The sequence below is a fragment of the Phalaenopsis equestris genome, unplaced genomic scaffold, assembly GCF_001263595.1.
Source record: "Phalaenopsis equestris unplaced genomic scaffold, ASM126359v1 Scaffold000062, whole genome shotgun sequence".
Lineage (NCBI taxonomy): Eukaryota > Viridiplantae > Streptophyta > Magnoliopsida > Asparagales > Orchidaceae > Phalaenopsis > Phalaenopsis equestris.
The window spans coordinates 157,169-162,370 of record NW_018164504.1 but is presented as its reverse complement, the minus strand read 5'-3'; positions in this window follow the sequence as shown (position 1 = coordinate 162,370).

Below are 5,202 nucleotides of genomic sequence, written 5' to 3'. Positions count from 1 at the left end.
ATTTGGCACAACACAATTTGCATACTTCCACAACAGAATTCCTATACTTATTACTGATTCTTGATAAGGAGAAAGATATTTTCATATTAAGTGCTTTTCTTTTACATAAACTCAAGTTATCTTTAGAAGTTTTACTATTTTTGTCAAAATATTGAAAATACTTACAAGAATTGAAATTTTACTTTTGCAAAAATTGATTTTAGTTTAAGTAATTATCTTCTTAAAAATAAAAAAATTTTCTAAAAAGTGCATATTGCATAATCTTCCATGTATGTTCGATATTCAGGTCTTAATCAAAAGTCATATATTACTTGATAACGATAGGTATATTTGCATAGTATCCCAATATAAATATATATAAATTAAAAAAGTTAAATTCTTATTTTTCTTCAGGATAAAGTTTTTGGTTTTGTTACAAAATAAGGAAATATAAGTGAAAAATACCATCACATTAAGTGAAAAATACCATCAGAACTATTGTTATATTGTGCATAAGCATTAAGTAGGGGATCACACGCTCAGTTGAATATAAGGCTCTGAGTGTCACAACTATTGACCTCATATGGCTAAGATGATTGCTTCTAAATTGGGAGTCGAACAAGTACATCAAACCACCTTATTTTATGTCAATATTTATGCGATGGACATTGCAAACAATCAGTGTTCCATGCAAGAACAAAATGTATAGAAATTTATTACAACTTTATTTGAGAGCACATTCATGATGGTCACCTTCAACTACACTACATTCACACCCATGATCAATCAAAAAATATATTCACGGAGTCATTGACAAAACAACTGTCAAACATATTTAAATCCAATCTTCAAGTCTTTGATTTGACCCGTAAGGTTGCAGGAGGTTAGGACTTAGAACCTATTCTGGGCTACATAAGTGACGCAACATACCTATAACAACAGTAAGACCACCACTCTCTCCAACGTATGGTAATAATTCCAACAAGGAATCAGTGACAAACCCCCAAATTCCAATTAGGTATTTTGCATATCTAGAACCCTTTCTATTTTAATATATGTAAGATGTGTACTGGATGGTAGTTTCTTGCTATCTGAAGTGAAGGTAACTTTTCTCCCTTCCTGGTACTTTCCTTTTCTCCATACATATGTTCTTGTATTCCCTATCTTCTTCTCTACTTCTTTAGCACCAATTCGTTGAAAAAAAAAAGAGGAAGAGATTAGAGGGATAAAGCGGATCAATGAAGAGATCAAGCGAGAGAGAGAGAGGGGAAGAGGGGATCGACACTGACAAAAGAGATTATAGGGAGAGAGGCGATCAATCGTGAAGTTAGGAAGAAGAGAGGAGAAACCACATGATTTGGGTCTCGGTGAGAGTTAAGAAAAAATTAAATAGGCTATGACAATGCTTATAAGCACTGTCAAATCTTTACATATATCAGAACTTATATGCACCATGTAGGGCGGGCTACGACATCAATTGTAAGCACTATCATAGAGCCGATTACGACAACACTAATATAAGCGCTTTGATAAATAAAAGTTTTTGGTAGTGCCTAAAATTGGATTTGGTGGATTTACATTAAATCCACACAATATACTTCAACTTAAAATAGGCTACGAAACACCCCTTTTGGATGGGCAAAGGCCATCAAAGATATGTACAGCCATACCATTCAATTGCAATTCTAGTCACAAAGGTTTAAATTTTCTATATTGACAAAAACTTTTCTTGCTACAAAAGGTAAAGAGTGTTTGGTCGTTGGTGTGGGCGAGGAAGTGTAGTGGCGAGGAGCTAATGAAGGGTTAAAAGGGTTGAAGGAAGCCAATGTCGGGAAGTTCTTGGACGGGTGAAGGCAAGTGAAAGTATGACTATAAGAGAAAAAGATGAAGAAAAAAATGAAGCATAAAACGTATGTAGTCAACTTTTTTTCTGTAATTATATTGCAATTTATGTCACAAAAAATTAAATTATTTTTAGTGATTAAAACACTTTTCAATACATCCCACCCTGCATCACTCTCTTACAACCTCAGAACATCTCCATCATGGCTTGTACCATAATGATATCTTGTCAGACCAACAACCAACATTTCTTCACCGTAGATTATAATACGGGGATAATTACATAGAGTATTCGAAACATTGATATGTACAAATTAATCACCCAAGTGATTTTTTTTAACTATAGAACCGATGTATTTACACATGCCACGATCAAACTATTGAGAATTATATATATAAAGGTTTTTAGTAGTGCCTAAGATTGAATTTAGTGGATTTACATTAAATAAACACAGTAATTCAACTTAAAATAGGCTACCAAACACCCCTTTTAGATGGGCAAATTTGATCAAATAGAAGAACAATCATAGCATTCAACTACAATTCTAGTCACAAAGTTTTAAATTTTCTATAGTGACTAAAACTTTTCTTGCTACTAAAGGTAAGGAGTGGTTGGTTATTGGTGTGGGAGAGGAAGTGTAGTGGCGAGGAGCTAATGAGGGGTTAAAAGGGTTGAAGGAAGATAGTGTCAAGAAGTTCTTGGATGGGTGAAGGCAACCGAAGGTATGACTACAAGAGAAAAGAATGAAGAAAAAAAATGAAGCATAAAATGCAGGTGGTTAATTTTTTTAACTTCTGCAATCCCTTAAAAGATTATATTTAATTTTGGCCAAAAAAAATTAAAGTTTTTGTAGCGATTAAAACACTTTTTGATACATTCCACCCTGCATCATTGCCCTACTGCCTCGCAACATCTCCATCAAGACTTGTACCATAATGGTATCTTGTTAGACCAAAAACGAACTTTTCTTCACCGTAGGTTATAAAATGAGGATAATTACATACAAACTACTAAAAAACTTGGCTAGTTCTCCAAAAATTTGGGAATATAGGTGACTAAAGGAAAATATGTTGAGATTTTCATACCTCTTTTATACTATTTTTAATGATATTGCACTTTAAAGAAAGGTATTTTTGATGTTTTGTTGCAGGAATGATGAATTAGAGTCAATGGAGTAAAAATATGCAAAAAGGAGCAAATTTGGAGCAAAAAGGATCGAATTTGGAGAATTGCACGAGGCCACCGACGAAGAACTTTTCCCGAGGCTACAGGACAAATTCTCCAGAAGGCCGCCGACGGCTCCATCGAGGCCGCTGACGGCGGGATCGACGGTTATGTGACATGTACAATGGATAAGGCCGGATTTTGGAGGGGTGCGTAGGCAACTCTTGAGAAAACTCATCCACATCTTTAAAGAGAATATTTTGGCCGAAAGTAAAGAGACTGAAGGAGAGACTTTTGGAGTCCTGGAGGTTAGAAAGGATCCATTAGTGCTTAGAAAGTTTCCTAGAGCGTATAACTGTGAGGAATTCTTCGAGAAATTGTAAGAGTGAAGGGAAAGTGAGAGATTTCTTCCTCCTTACTACTTCGAAGAGGAATTCTGTGTGCTGTAAAGAAAGGAAGTGATTCAGAGGAACTTTGAGGAGTGTTCTTGGGGAGAAATTTAGAGATAAGTTATTTAATTGTTATAGTTTGTATGGCTTTGATTTTATATATGAATTCCCAGTTGTGTTGTGCTTTCCCCATGACTTCTGAGTAGTTTTTTCTGTCTTTCTCCTTGTCTGAGATTTGTGAAATGGTGATTTGAATTGGTGAACCATGAAAATGTTTAAGAAATTGTGATGATTTTTTCACTTCGATCTTAATTTACTTTCAATCTAGCCAATTGATTTGTTAAAATATGTTGAGTTTTACAACTAAAGTGAAGATTACATCCAAGATTCAGGGAGGTCAATTAGAGTGACAGACTAAAATCCCCAATTCGGTCCTATCGTTTGAGTGCTGATGTGTAGATGTTAGCCCTCAGGTGAGGGGAATGTGGGAGCTCCGAAGTGAGACCCTGTATCCTCTCAGCCTAGCCGCAGAATCAATAACCAAGCATAGGATTAATCAATGTTCTTTATGCTTGGACCAAAGGATAAAGAATAGGTATGCTACTATTTGGCACAATATAAATTGAACTAATTCATTTTATCCATTCACTATAATTTCTTGGCAAGGAGATGGATGCTTTCATATATATTGAATATTACAATTAAACGTTATTTTCTATAATTAGTTATTATCCAAATTATCTACTTATTTCAATTGCCTATTAGTGATAGATAAACAACTTGAACGTCGTTGTAGTTGAAGTATTACTTTTTATTAATTCTTAGTCCATAGTATTATATTTCTCCCTATGGGATCGATATCTAGGACTTCATTAGAGCCCTATATTACTTGAGCGATACGTATAGTTGTGTTGACAAATTCGACTTTAACATTATTGAATATTATATCTATACATCTTTATTAAATCAAACATATATATATATATATAAAGTCGCAGTCAAGTTGTTGGCATCATTGCTGAAATTTAAATATTCTAGTAGCATCATCAAATTCTTGTAATTGTTGATTTACAAAAAAAGGTCGGTCAATAGGCTCACCACATGAATGAATACATGCTCCACCTATATCTTTGAGGATTCAACAATAATCGATTCCAAACATATATCTACCCTATCACCGACTAAGTGGTATGATCTCACTACCCCACCCAAACCTCTTGCCAACCACACTAAATATTTAAAGAATACCTTTATTCTCCATTTTTTGACAATAAAAAGACCATATATTTCTTTTACCATCAATTAACTTTGCCAACATATGCACCACCCTTTGAAGTACCACAATCAGCTCTCAAAATGTTTTTGAGGTACTTAAAAGGCACAATTGACTCTAATCTTCACGTATCTTAATCCTTTCTCAACCTCCACACAAATTCAATCAGATGCAGACTGGCTAGGGACTCAACTTAAAAAAATCTATCATCGACCTCAACATCACATTGGGTGACACATGTATCTCATTGATTGATGTTGACCTCACTTTTGGTTGAGGTCTAGAAAACTTCTTTAGTAGCCTAGGTCTAGCCGTAGGACTTTCCTATTGACTAGTCTTAGAAAATTAGAAGAGGTACCCCACCATTAGAAATTCAAAGCCTTTCTCTTTACTCAACTCGAAGTTTCACATATTGATCTTAACTTCTAGCATTTAATAGGTAAGATCATTGTGAGAGGATTCAAGAGGAGTTCCTATAGGATTTTTTGGCCTTAGGATTGACCCTAGGTATTGATTTGGGTTAGGATACACAATATCCTCACAATACACTAATT